Source organism: Engystomops pustulosus, chromosome 4 (assembly GCF_040894005.1).
Source record: "Engystomops pustulosus chromosome 4, aEngPut4.maternal, whole genome shotgun sequence".
Taxonomy (NCBI): Eukaryota; Metazoa; Chordata; class Amphibia; order Anura; family Leptodactylidae; genus Engystomops; species Engystomops pustulosus.
In genome coordinates, this window is record NC_092414.1 from 14,965,548 (window position 1) to 14,980,726 (window position 15,179).

Here is a 15,179-nt window from a genome sequence, read left to right on the forward strand (position 1 = left end):
TGTGCTTTGCGACCAGCTATCTCAGCTGGTATTGATTCTGCAGGCACACACAAAGTTTTTTATCTGCCAACCCCATAGTGTCAGTAAAAGAATGCCAAAATACTGGCGATCTGACTGTCACTGACACGGCGGCTTTACAGAATATAAGCTGCCGTTCACCAGCTAGGATTTCAGACAGTAATTAGGCTCTCTATTGGGATAGGCATAGGCACAGGCACAGTTATATGTTCCACTGTAGATTGATAGTATAAGAGGCCATCATTATCGGCCATCTATCTGTCCTCTACATAACAGCTTTACAATTTTAAGCTGTTTTACAATGGCTCTGCCTGTAATGCCAGGAAATGACACAGCAGCATGACTTCCATATGCTGCACTAGTGCTCACCGAGTACGCCATCCCACAAGTTACCACTAGTAACACCATATACTGCTCTACAGTATTGATGTGGCGTAACAAGCCCAATTAGCCACAGCAATATAGCTTTTTATCATAATCTCAGGACATACTAGCTGTTAAGGAGAAATCTAGGGGATTTGAACCGCAATAACTGCGCGCATGAAACCATGACAGCATTTACCCTTTATGTCTAGACTGAGATTCACACTTGTTTCATATTTGTTTGTCTGTACTTTGGAGTCCTATTTTATTAATAGTATATTAAAAGTTATATTTTAAAATTATTCCTTAGAAATATCTCCATTCTCAGTGATTTATATACCTGAAGCCCCGCCCATGCGGAACCGCACTTCATCAATTTCCTTCATTGTGAGAGTCTTATAATCTGGCTTAGATGGAACTTTGTACCATGACCATGTAAAACATCTGGGGTCCATTGATATAACCCTTTGAACATGATAGTTGAATAATTTATATGGAAATGGAAGACACTTTGGACAGAGTACCTCTCTAATGGTCCTTTACCAGCACAGTGTGATGGACAGGGGTTCTTACACTTGAATATAGTGATGAAACTGAAATAAAAATGATCTTGGCACAATTTGAGAGTGCAATTGTGCAAATTCTCCCTCTTAAAAGATTGAATGTATAGTGAAATTTTGAGTGCAAACCTCCTTCCATCAGCAAGGGCATTGAAGATGAAGCATGGCTGGGTCTTTTAGCGTGCCATTGATCCCTAGCACACCGCCAGAGAGGCTTCGTACAAAGGATTTCGAGGTCCTGGAGTGGACTAGCCACTCTACAGATCTCAACCCCATAGAAAACCTATGGAGGGAGTTGAAAGTCCATGTTCAGTCATTGCCAACAAAGGAAACATAACAAACTATTGCGATAAACTTTTGCTCTGTTTTGCACCATAATTTGCAGATAATGGGGCTTATTTACTAAGGGTCTGCGGATCGCATTTCCGTAGGACTTCCCGTCATTTTCGAGATTTGCGCCGCTGTGGCAGGGATTTAGAAGGGGATTGTGTTGCACGCAATCGGATTTTGGCGTAGTCGGCTTTCTGACTGATTCGGACTGGGCGCGGGATTTAAGATTCAAATTGTGTCGTATTCAATGCACTCACATGTACCAGGAAGAAAATGGTGAACTCCATCTGACCTGGGCGGGGAAGCGACACATGCAGGATATCGGGTGCACGCTCTTAGTGAGTCGCGGCACAGTGCATTATCGTCGGACAATGCACTTTCGGGAACTCCGAGGGACCGGGTAAGTAAATGTGCCCCAGTCTTATCTAAAAACATCAGTAAAACTTACAGAAATGTGGTTTCCTACCTACCTAAAAGGAAGGTCATTAGTTCATGTGATTTCATGTCATCCGTATGATTTGATTCTTGTGAAATTTTACTTCTACGCCTCAGTGATTCAGAATGTAATAGCCAAAACACACAATGGCAACTGGCCATCCACTTCCAAAGACGAATCACCATGGTACCACGCCACAGAAAGTCCAACCCGGTTTGCGGCAAGCTCTGGTGCAAATCGGGTGCCACTGAGACTCCGCCCCCAGGTGTCGGCTTATGTCCACGTCCGTGGTGGTCCAGTAGGTCCACTACCTCTGCTGCCTGACACCTACCTTGCAGAAAACATTTGACTTCAGACATTGCCAACAAAGGAAATATAACAAACTATTGAGATGAACTTTTGTTCTGTTTTTCACCATAATTTGCAGATCATCTTATCTAAAAACATCACAAAAACACAGAAATGTGTATTCCTACAAACCTAAAAGGAAGGTCATAAGTTCATGTGATTTCTTGTCATCGGTTTTGCCTTGATACATGTCAAAATTTACTTCCACGCATCAGTGATTCAGAATGTAATAGCCAAACCACACAATGGCAACCGGCCATCCACTTCCAAAGAAGACCACGGGGAAATGTTATTATTATTACGCCTTTGTTCTTGTCACCTGAGTATATATATATATAAGGGACTTCATAGTATCATAGTATATAAGGCTGGAAGGAGACGCAAGTCCATCAAGTCCAACCTATAAGAATTAAATAAATGTTTTATCCCCATAACCCGTGATATTTTTGCTCTCCAGAAAGGCATCCAGGCCTCTCTTGAACATGTACATAGAGTCCGCCATAACAACCTCCTGCGGCAGAGAGTTCCATAGTCTCACTGCTCTTACAGTAAAGAACCTTTGTCTATGGTGATGGTAAAATCGCCTCTCCTCTAGGCGTAGAGGATGCCCCCTGTCTATGGTGATGATAGAACCTCCTCTCCTCTAGGCGTAGAGGATGCCCCTGTCTATGGTGATGGTAAAATCGCCTCTCCTCTAGGCGTAGAGGATGCCCACTTGTCCTGGTCACAGGCCGAGGTATAAAAAGATCTTTGGAGAGATCCTTGTACTGTCCGTTCAGGTATTTGTACATTGTAATGAGGTCTCCCCTCAGTCGTCTTTTTTCTAAACTGAATAATCCCAAATTTTTTAATCTGTCTAGTTCCCCCATTCCCCTAATAATCCTGGTTGCTCTCCTCTGCACCCGTTCCAGCTCTACTATATCCTTTTTATACACTGGTGCCCAAAACTGTACACAATATTCCATGTGTGGTCTGACCAGGGATTTGTATAAGGGCAGAACTATGTCTTTATCATGAGAATCTATTCCTCTCTTGATACATCCCATAATTTTATTTGCTTTAGCAGCAGCCGCCTGGCTCTGGTCACTAAAATTAAGTTTACTATCCACCAATACCCCCAAGTCCTTTTCAGCTTCAGTTTTACTAAGTAATTGACCGTTTAGAACATAATTATACTTTTTGTTTCCATGGCCCAAGTGCATAACTTTACATTTATCTACATTAAACCTCATCAACCATTTCTCTGCCCACTCCTCAAGCTTCCACAAATCCCTCTGTAATGCTAGACTATCGAACTCAGTATTTATTACTTTACACAGCTTAGTATCATCTGCAAATATTGAAACTTGACTGTGTAAACCCACTACAAGGTCATTAATAAAAATATTAAAAAGAAGTGGCCCCAATACTGACCCCTGTGGCACTCCACTGGTAACATCAAGCCAATCTGAGAATGTGCCATTAATGACGACCCTCTGTTTTCTATCACTAAGCCAATTACTTACCCAAATACACAGATTTTCTCCTATTCCCAGCAGTCTCATTTTATATACCAACCTTTTATGTGGCACGGTGTCAAATGCCTTTGAGAAGTCCAGATATACAACATCCACAGCGTCCCCCAGATCCAGTCTTGAACTTACCTCCTCATAGAAACCAATCAGATTAGTCTGACAGGACCTATCTCTCATAAACCCATGTTGACGCTGGGTTATAAGGTTGTGCACAGTGAGATACTCCAGGATAGCATCTCTGATAAACCCCTCAAATATTTTCCCCACCACAGCAGTTAGACTCACGGGTCTGTAGTTTCCAGGATCGCTATTTGATCCTTTTTTGTATATTGGTACCACATTTGCTATGCGCCAGTCCTGTGGAACATAACCAGTCCTAAGTGAATCTTCATATATTAAAAATAACGGTCTGTCTATCACCGTACATAATTCATGCAGAACCCGGGGGTGTATGCCATCTGGCCCAGGTGATTTATCTATCTTAGTTGTTGCAAGGCGGCGCCGTACCTCTTCCTGGGTTAAACTGTTGACATTATAAAAAGAATTAACATTATTCCTCATTGTGTCTTCCACCAGGGGATTTTCCTGGGTAAAGACAGTTGAGAAGGCGACATTCAGTAGACTGGCCCTTTCCTTATCTCCTTCCACCATGACCCCCATGTTATTTCTAAGGGGACCCACACTCTCTGTTTTTAGTTTCTTATCATTTATATACTTGAAAAATAATTTGGGATTATTTTTGCTCTCCCTGGCAATATTTCTCTCAGTCTCTATTTTTGCGGCCTTTATCTGCTTTTTACAGGATTTATTTTTCTCTCTATAATCCTGTAATGCCTCATCACTACCTTCACGTTTTAGCACCTTAAACGCTTTATCTTTCTCGCTTATTGCTTTCCTTACAAGACTAGTTAGCCACATAGGGTTTTTCTTGTTCCTTTTATGCTTTTTCCCATAAGGTATGTGTTTCTCACAGGACTTTTTCAGAAAATATGAGAAAAAGTCCCATTTTTGGGGGGGGCTTTTGTCTTTGAGAACATTATCCCAGTCTATGCCTTTAAGGTCTTCCCTTAGTTGCTGAAAATTTGCCCCTTCACTAACGCTCTTCAATGATATTATGATCACTATTCCCCAGGTTCCCCCCAACCTGTAGTTTTGATATCCTATCAGGTCTGTTGGTAAGGATAAGGTCCAGCGGTGCCCCCCCTCTTGTTGGCTCCAGGACTAGTTGCGACAGGTAATTGTCTTTTGTTGTTGACAAGAACCTGCTGCCTTGTCAGGTTCTCCAGAAGATTCCGTCCAGGAGGGATCAGAGCAGAGCTCCTCACCATGGACACCCTCCTCACGCTCCTTTACATGTCTCTCCTCATAGGTGAAGCTTCTTCTCATTATCAGAACTTGGATGTAGATGTTTTTTATTACGTTCTATTGGTCACTCTATGATTTTTTATGTCTTCTCTGCAGGTGGAGTAGAGATGTCAGTATGGATAGGTAACTATTTCCCATCTTCTCTCTCTCAATATATTCACGTGTTACAGGAATCTTTCTTGTATGGTGAAGGCATGTAAATCTGTTGAATCTTATTTTTTCGACTGTTCTCAATTTTCTGGCCTTGTTTTGAATTTTCCTTGATTTTTTTTTATTTGTGCCTTGGCTTGTAACCACCAAGTATCTGAGTCTCTATGAAGGCAAAGTGTTACATGTTACACCTTCATCCATACTCTTTCCTGTGTCATTCTTCACCGGGATGCAATGGCGAGTTGAGCCACTTGCCTCAGGCGGCACCACCTAGAGCAAGATTGGGGGCAACATTAGGGCCGCTGTCACTTGCTACAGAACATAACCTGACACTTAAAGAAAGTGTCTCTTAACACCCAATGTTAGCAACGGTGTTAGACATGGCATGGAGATCTCACTTAACCTGATTTATTACTAGTGGATGGGGCAGTGGGGGCAGTGTCCTATAGCCTGCTTCAGGCAGCAGAGAGTTTAAGTTCCCCACTAGCGGGGTGGTTAGATACAGCAGCTCAGCTCTACGTATGGTAGACACCTCTATAAAATGGTATACAAGCTGTACACAGTGATTACACACCAGTCACATCTACCAATATCATCTGTGATTGTAGTAAGAACGGAGCAAAAGGAGAACACTGTAGTCCTGCAGCTGCATATTTCTCCATAGCCTTAGTTACATGACAACATCGTGAACTACAGTTTTGACATTTAAAGGTTAATAATCTGTAATGAAGCTCAGTGCATATATTAAGGTTGAAGTATTTATGATTCTTAGATTGCTATAAATCAAAGAAGATCTACTTCTTTATTGATGTTTTTCTCTAAGGGCGAAAAGCAAAATGTGTTGAATCTGGGAAATGGCTGAACTGTTATACAGATCCTATCGTCTTTGAGTGTAAAAATCAAGAAACCATCGACTCAATCAGCAGGTAATAAGATATAAAAGAATCATAAATATGTAAATTTCTGTGCTTCCTACCTTTAACCCCTCCCCTGAGGGACCACATACAGTATAATATCCCTCTATGGTCCCACTATAAAGTGGCCACGACCTAGAAGCGTATACAGTGCTCGAAAAAGCTTATTTGAAGACCCCCTTTAAGTCAGTTTATAGGTTGTAATTGTTGTCATTCTATTTCTAGTATACATAGCGATGAGTATGAAGACAGAGTTTGGGCGTTTAGTTGCAAGAGAAATTTCCCTTCCCTCGGGCGATGCTATTGGACGCCTTATGTCAATGACTATGATGGATTGCTAAACTATAACTGCCCACTAGGTGAAGCACTTTCAGGTCTTCATAGTGAGTATAACACTTACTACCAAGACCGAAGGTAAGTCAATGCACCTGACATCTACATATATAAGACCTCCAACTACAGGCCAACCCTAAAGCCCAGATCACTCTCCTGCTTTTCTGGCCTCAGGACCTGCACTGATCATGTGACCATGTTTCTGCAGGTCCTTTACCATAAAGTATGAACTCTCTAATTCTTGAAAATGTTGCATGGCTCTTAAAGAAAACTATTTTTGTTGTGACCTAGATGGAAATTTTACTGTTGTGGAACAAATGTACAATATAACGTCGGATGCCAAGAGACCGACTACGTCAACGGGTATGATTCTGAAATGAATTTTTAAGTCCCAGATGGATATGTCCTGGTGGGAGCATTCAGCGAACATAACAATTACTTTGAGTAAGTGGAGGCAATGACTTAGGCTGTGACATCATCTATTGTCAGTAGTGATGTAATGATGGGTCAGTGTTATCTATATAGAGGTCATTGTACAGGGGGGGGGTGGAGATAAGCTGTGACATCATCTATTGTCAGTAGTGATGTAATGATGGGTCAGTGTTATCTATATAGAGGTCATTGTACAGGGAGGGGGAGGAGATAAGCTGTGACATCATCTATTGTCAGAAGTGCTGTAATGATGGGTCAGTGTTATCTATATAGAGGTCATTGTACAGGGAGGGGGAGGAGATAAGCTGTGACATCATCTATTGTCAGTAGTGATGTAATGATGGAGCAGTGTTATCTATATAGAGGTCATTGTACAGGGAGGGGGAGGAGATGAGCTGTGACATCATCTATTGTCAGTAGTGATGTAATGATGGGTCAGTGTTATCTATATAGAGGCCATTGTACAGGGAGGGGGAGGAGATAAGCTGTGACATCATCTATTGTCAGTAGTGATGTAATGATGGGTCAGTGTTATCTATATAGAGGTAATTATACAGGGAGGGGGAGGAGATAAGCTGTGACATCATCTATTGTCAGTAGTGATGTAATGTTGGGTCAGTGTTATCTATATAGAGGACATTGTACAGGGAGAAGGAGATAAGCTGTGATGTCATCTATTGTCAGTAGTGATGTAATGATGGGTCAGTGTTATCTATATAGAGGTCATTGTACAGGGAGGGGGAGGGGATAAGCTGTGACATCTTCTATTGTCAGTAGTGATATAATGATGGGTCAGTGTTATCTATATAGAGGTCATTGTACAGGGAGGGGAGGAGATAAGCTGTGACATCATCTATTGTCAGTAGTGATGTAATGATGGGGCAGTGTTATCTATATAGAGGTCATTGTACAGGGAGGGGGAGGAGATAAGCTGTGACATCATCTATTGTCAGTAGTGATGTAATGATGGGTCAGTGTTATCTATATAGAGGTCATTGTACAGGGAGGGGGAGGAGATAAGCTGTGACATCATCTATTGTCAGTAGTGATGTAATGATGGGTCAGTGTTATCTATATAGAGGCCATTGTACAGGGAGGGGGAGGGGGATAAGCTATGACATCATCTATTGTCAGTAGTGATGTAATGATGGGTCAGTGTTATCTATATAGAGGTCATTGTACAGGGAGGGGGAGGGGGATAAGCTGTGACATCATCTATTGTCAGTAGTGATATAATGATGGGTCAGTGTTATCTATATAGAGGACATTGTACAGGGAGGGGGAGGAGATAAGCTGTGACATCATCTATTGTCAGTAGTGATGTAATGATGGGTCAGGGTTATCTATATAGAGGTCATTGTACAGGGAGGTGGAGGAGATAAGCTGTGACATCATCTATTGTCAGTAGTGATGTAATGATGGGTCAGTGTTATCTTTATAGAGGTCATTGTACAGGGAGGGGGAGGAGATAAGTTGTGACATCATCTATTGTCAGTAGTGATGTAATGATGGGTCAGTGTTATCTATATAGAGGTCATTGTACAGGGAGGGGTGGAGATAAGCTGTATTATCATCTATTGTCAGAAGTGCTGTAATGATGGGTCAGTGTTATCTATATAGAGGTCATTGTACAGGGAGGGGGAGGAGATAAGCTGTGACATCATCTATTGTCAGTAGTGATGTAATGATGGAGCAGTGTTATCTATATAGAGGTCATTGTACAGGGAGGGGGAGGAGATGAGCTGTGACATCATCTATTGTCAGTAGTGATGTAATGATGGGTCAGTGTTATCTATATAGAGGCCATTGTACAGGGAGGGGGAGGAGATAAGCTGTGACATCATCTATTGTCAGTAGTGATGTAATGATGGGTCAGTGTTATCTATATAGAGGCCATTGTACAGGGAGGGGGAGGAGATAAGCTGTGACATCATCTATTGTCAGTAGTGATGTAATGATGGGTCAGTGTTATCTATATAGAGGTCATTGTACAGGGAGGGGGAGGGGGATAAGCTGTGACATCATCTATTGTCAGTAGTGATGTAATGTTGGGTCAGTGTTATCTATATAGAGGACATTGTACAGGGAGGAGGAGATAAGCTGTGATGTCATCTATTGTCAGCAGTGATGTAATGATGGGGCAGTGTTATCTATATAGAGGTCATTGTACAGGGAGGGGGAGGAGATAAGCTGTGACATCATCTATTGTCAGTAGTGATGTAATGTTGGGTCAGTGTTATCTATATAGAGGACATTGTACAGGGAGGAGGAGATAAGCTGTGATGTCATCTATTGTCAGCAGTGATGTAATGATGGGGCAGTGTTATCTATATAGAGGTCATTGTACAGGGAGGGGGAGGAGATAAGCTGTGACATCATCTATTGTCAGTAGTGATGTAATGATGGGTCAGTGTTATCTATATAGAGGTCATTGTACAGGGAGGGGGAGGAGATAAACTGTGACATCATCTATTGTCAGTAGTGATGTAATGATGGGTCAGTGTTATCTATATAGAGGCCATTGTACAGGGAGGGGGAGGGGGATAAGCTGTGACATCATCTATTGTCAGTAGTGATGTAATGATGGGTCAGTGTTATCTATATAGAGGTCATTGTACAGGGAGGGGGAGGGGGATAAGCTGTGACATCATCTATTGTCAGTAGTGATGTAATGATGGGTCAGTGTTATCTATATAGAGGTCATGGTACAGGGAGGGGGAGGGGGATAAGCTGTGACATCATCTATTGTCAGTAGTGATGTACTGATGGGTCAGGGTTATCTATATAGAGGTCATTGTACAGGGAGGGGGAGGAGATAAGCTGTGACATCATATATTGTCAGTAGTGATGTAATGATGGGTCAGTGTTATCTATATAGAGGTCATTGTACAGGGAGGGGGAGGAAATAAGCTGTGACATCATCTATTGTCAGTAGTGATGTAATGATGGGTCAGAGTTATCTATATAGAGGTCATTGTACAAGGAGGGGGAGGAGATAAGTTGTGACATCATCTATTGTCAGTAGTGATGTAATGATAGGTCAGTGTTATCTATATAGAGGTCATTGTATAGGGAGGAGGAGATAAGCTGTGACATCATCTATTGTCAGTAGTGATGTAATGATGGGTCAGTGTTATCTATATAGAGGTCATTGTACAGGGAGGGGGAGGAGATAAGCTGTGACATCATCTATTGTCAGTAGTGATGTAATGATGGGTCAGTGTTATCTATATAGGGGTCATTGTACAGGGAGGGAAGGAGATAAGCTGTGACATTATGTATTGTCAGTAGTGATGTAATGATGGGTCAGTGTTATCTATATAGAGGACATTGTACATGGAGGGGGAGGAGATAAGCTGTGACATCATCTATTGTCAGTAGTGATGTAATGATGGGTCAGTGTTATCTATATAGAGGTCATTGTACAGGGAGGGGGAGGAGATAAGCTGTGACATCATCTTTTGTCAGTAGTGATGTAATGATGGGTCAGAGTTATCTATATAGAGGACATTGTACAGGGAGGGGGAGGAGATAAGTTGTGACATCATCTATTGTCAGTAGTGATGTATTGATGGGTCAGTGTTATCTATATAGAGGTCATTGTACAGAGAGGGGGAGGAGATAAGCTGTGACATCATCTATTGTCAGTAGTGATGTAATGATGGAGCAGTGTTATCTATATAGAGGTCATTGTACAGGGAGGGGGAGGAGATGAGCTGTGACATCATCTATTGTCAGTAGTGATGTAATGATGGGTCAGTGTTATCTATATAGTGGACATTGTACAGGGAGGAGGAGGAGATAAGCTGTGACATCATCTATTGTCAGTAGTGATGTAATGATGGAGCAGTGTTATCTATATAGAGGTCATTGTACAGAGAGGGGGAGGAGATAAGCTGTGACATCATCTATTGTCAGTAGTGATGTAATGATGGGTCAGTGTTATCTATATAGAGGCCATTGTACAGGGAGGGGGAGGGGGATAAGCTGTGACATCATCTATTGTCAGTAGTGATGTAATGATGGGTCAGTGTTATCTATATAGAGGCCATTGTACAGGGAGGGGGAGGGGGATAAGCTGTGACATCATCTATTGTCAGTAGTGATGTAATGATGGGCCAGTGTTATCTATATAGGGGTCATTGTACAGGGAGGGGGAGGAGATAAGCTGTGACATCATCTATTGTCAGTAGTGATGTAATGATGGGTCAGTGTTATCTATATAGAGGTCATTGTACAGGGAGGGGAGGAGATAAGCTGTGACATCATCTATTGTCAGTAGTGATGTAATCATGGGTCAGTGTTATCTATATAGAGGTCATTGTACAGGGAGGGGAGGAGATAAGCTGTGACATTATGTATTGTCAGTAGTGATGTAATGATGGGTCAGTGTTATCTATATAGAGGACATTGTACAGGGAGGGGGAGGAGATAAGCTGTGACATCATCTATTGTCAGTAGTGATGTAATGATGGGTCAGTGTTATCTATATAGAGGCCATTGTACAGGGAGGGGAGGAGATAAGCTGTGACATCATCTATTGTCAGTAGTGATGTAATGATGGGTCAGTGTTATCTATATAGAGGCCATTGTACAGGGAGGGGGAGGGGGATAAGCTGTGACATCATCTATTGTCAGTAGTGATGTAATGATGGGTCAGTGTTATCTATATAGAGGTCATTGTGCATGGAGGGGGAGGAGATAAGCTGTGACATCATCTATTGTCAGTAGTGATGTAATGATGGGTCAGAGTTATCTATATAGAGGTCATTGTACAGGGAGGGGGAGGAGATAAGTTGTGACATCATCTATTGTCAGTAGTGATGTAATGATGGGTCAGTGTTATCTATATAGAGGTCATTGTACAGGGAGGAGGATATAAGCTGTGACATCATCTATTGTCAGTAGTGATGTAATGATGAGTCAGTGTTATCTATATAGAGGACATTGTACAGGGAGGGGGAGGAGATAAGCTGTGACCTCATCTATTGTCAGTAGTGATGTAATGATGGGTCAGTGTTATCTATACAGAGGTCATTGTACAGGGAGGGGGAGGAGATAAGCTGTGACATCATCTATTGTCAGTAGTGATGTAATGATGGGTCAGTGTTATCTATATAGAGGTCATTGTACAGGGAGGGGTGGAGATAAGCTGTGACATCATCTATTGTCAGTAGTGATGTAATGATGGGTCAGTATTATCTATATAGAGGCCATTGTACAGGGAGGGGGAGGAGATAAGCTGTGACATCATCTATTGTCAGTAGTGATGTAATGATGGGTCAGTGTTATCTATATAGAGGACATTGTACAGGGAGGGGGAGTAGATAAGCTGTGACCTCATCTATTGTCAGTAATGATGTAATGATGGGTCAGTATTATCTATATAGAGGTCATTGTACAGGGAGGGGTGGAGATAAGCTGTGACATCATCTATTGTCAGTAGTGATGTACTGATGGGTCAGTGCTATCTATATAGAGGTCATTGTACAGGGAGGGGGAGGAGATAAGCTGTGACATCATCTATTGTCAGTAGTGATGTAATCATGGGTCAGTGTTATCTATATAGAGGTCATTGTACAGGGAGGGGGAGGAGATAATCTGTGGTACAAATAAAATACAGAATATAATGGACATTTTTTTAATAAATGATATTCCAAAAGTATACTTCATCCAGCAAAAAGCAACCCCTCCTATGGTTATACTGTCTAATTGTATTTTTCGCTTACAATACAGAGACAGAAGATGGAAGTTCCGATATTGTAAATCCTATTAATCCACAGAATCCATCGGGTGCAGCTCCTCCGTCAGTGGTCCCCAGGGACCATACGGACTGTAGTCAGTGTTCCATATTGTCCAAGGGGAGATGTGTACTCATACCTCTGTGTATGTTGTTAGTAGCAGCAGGACTGTGAAAGATGGATTTATGTTCCAGGATTGTACTGAGGGTGTGTCTTCCGGTCCCCACTACAATCCTTGAATATAAACTCATATATCACAGTCCTGCTGCTACTAACAATAAACATAAGGTCTGAATACACTTCTCTCCAGGGACAATACATAACACTGGCTGCTGTCTGTATTACCTGTAACTAATCAAGTGAAATTGTTATATACGGATTCTTATTCAATAAAAGTGTCCTGAGGTGTTGTGTATTGTCTTTGCAGAATTATTTATGCAATTTATGTCATGTACAAGGGGCGTCCCCAAGTTTCCCCTGAAGGTAAGTGCATTTCCTAAAGATGAAGTGATCCTATCAGGGTCACCCTAGACCAGTGATGGTGAACCTTTTAGAGATCAAGTGCCCAAAGTGAGACTCATAAATCACTAGCTTTTCCCAAAGTGCCAACACAGCAATTTAGGCAGTAACAAACTTATTGCTACCAGAATCTTTGAGCTCCAATCCGACACCTTTTCACTCTTCGGACTGGACCAGGCAGCACCGGATGGGTCACTTTACAATAGCAGGGCACTACTTGGACTACCTGAGACTGCAGGAAGAAGCCATGTCTGGCAAACTCTGTGCCTGGGAGACAGCCTGTGTGCCCACAGAGATGCCTCCGAGTGCCATCTCTGGCACCAGTGCCATAGGTTCGCCACCACCACCCTAGATGGTGTGGGGAGCCTTGGAATAGAACAGTTAGTCAATAGTGATAGGAGGACACACTGCCACCTGCTGGTGTGATGATTTGGGGAGCCATGGTATAGGAAAGTCACCCCTAGAAGTGATAGGAGGACACACTGCCACCTGCTGGTGTGATGATATGGGGGCCATGGTATAGGAAAGTCACCCCTAGAAGTGATAGGAGGACACACTGCCCCCTGCTGGTGTTATGATGTGGGAGCCATGATATAGGACAGCCACCCCTAGTAGTTATAGGAGGACACACTGCCCCCTGCTGGTATGATGATGTGGGGGGCCATGACATAGGAAAGTCACACCGAGTAGTGTTAGAAGGGCACACTGCCCCCTGCTGGTGTGATGATGTGGGGGCCATGCTATAGGACAGTCACTCTTAGTAGTGATAGGAGAACACTGCCCCCTGCTGGTGTGATGATGTGGGGAGCCATGGTATCGGACAGTCACCCCTAGTAGTTATAGGAGGACACACTGCCCCCTGCTGGTGTGATGATGTGGGGGTCATGACATAGGGCAGTCCCCCCTAGCAGTGATCGGAGGACAAACTGTCCCCTGCTGACGTGTTGGTGTGGGGGCCATGGTATAGGACAGTCACACACAGAAGTGATAGGAGGACACACTGCCCCCTGCTGGTGTGATGAGCTGGGGGCCATGGTATAGAATAGTCACCCCTAAGAGTGATAGGAGGACACACTGCCCCCTGCTGGTGTGAAGTTGTGGGAGCCACGGTATAGAATAGTAAGCCCCCCCTAGATGTGATAGGAGGACACACTGCCCCCTGCTGGTGTGATGATGTGGGGGCCATGGTATAGGACAATCAGTCACCCCTAGTAGTGATAGGAGGACACACTGCCCCCTGCTGGTGTGATGATTTGGGGGGCCATGACATAGGAAAGTCACTCCGAGTAGTGTTAGAAGGACATACTGCCCCATGCTGGTGTGATTATGTGGGAGCCATGGGATAGAACAGTCACCCTTAGAAGTGAAAGGAGGACACACTGCCCACTGCTGGTGTGATGATGTGGGGTTAATGACATAGGATAGTCACCCTAGTAGTGATAGGAGAACACTGCCCCCTGCTGGTGTGATGATGTGGGAGCCATGACATATGATAATCACCCCTAGCAGTGATAGGAGGACACACTGCCCCCTGCTGGTGTGATGATGTGGGGGTTAATGACATAGGACAGTCAGCCCTAGTAGTGATAGGAGAACACTGCCCCCTGCTGGTGTGATGATGTGGGAGCCATGACATAGGATAGTCACCCCTAGCAGTGATAGGAGGACACACTGCCCCCTGCTGGTGTGATGATGTGGAGTTCATGACATAGGTCAGTCACCCTTAGTAGTGATAGGAGAATACACTGCCCCCTGCTGGTGTGATGATGTGGGGGCCATGGCATAAGATAGTCACCCCTAGTAGTGATAGGAGGACATACTGCCCCCTGCTGGTGTGATGATGTGGGGTCTGTGGTATAGGACACTCACCCCTAGTAGTGATAGGAGGACACACTGCCCCCTGCTGGTGTGATGATGTGGGGTCTGTGGTATAGGACACTCACCCCTAGTAGTGATAGGATAACACACTGCCCTCTGCTGGTGTGATTATGTGGGGGTCATGGCATAGGACAGTCACCCCTAGCAGTGATAGGAGGACACACTGCCCCCTGCTGGTGTGATGATGGGAGGTATGGATGATGTGGGAGCCATGGTATAGGACAGTCACCCCTAGCAGTGATATGATAACACACTGCCCCCCTGCTGGTGTGATGATG

General features: G+C 43.4%; 1 protein-coding gene across 3 annotated transcripts in view; it reads left to right on the top strand.

The window, feature by feature from the left end:
* LOC140126138 (hemagglutinin/amebocyte aggregation factor-like) overlaps positions 1-12,748 on the top strand; it is a 105,994-nt gene extending 93,246 nt beyond the window's left edge. The window contains exons 1-6 of one of the 3 annotated variants that reach the window (XR_011854755.1): positions 4,831-4,938; positions 5,031-5,057; positions 5,908-6,010; positions 6,224-6,412; positions 6,623-6,775; positions 12,500-12,747. The gene's annotated coding sequence lies outside the window, so the exon portion shown is untranslated. Of the gene's footprint in view, positions 1-4,830; positions 4,939-5,030; positions 5,058-5,907; positions 6,011-6,223; positions 6,413-6,622; positions 6,776-12,499 lie in introns of those variants that run through there. The other 2 variants (XR_011854756.1, XR_011854754.1) reach the window with 2 other exon arrangements.
* Positions 12,749-15,179: the final 2,431 nt, after the last annotated feature.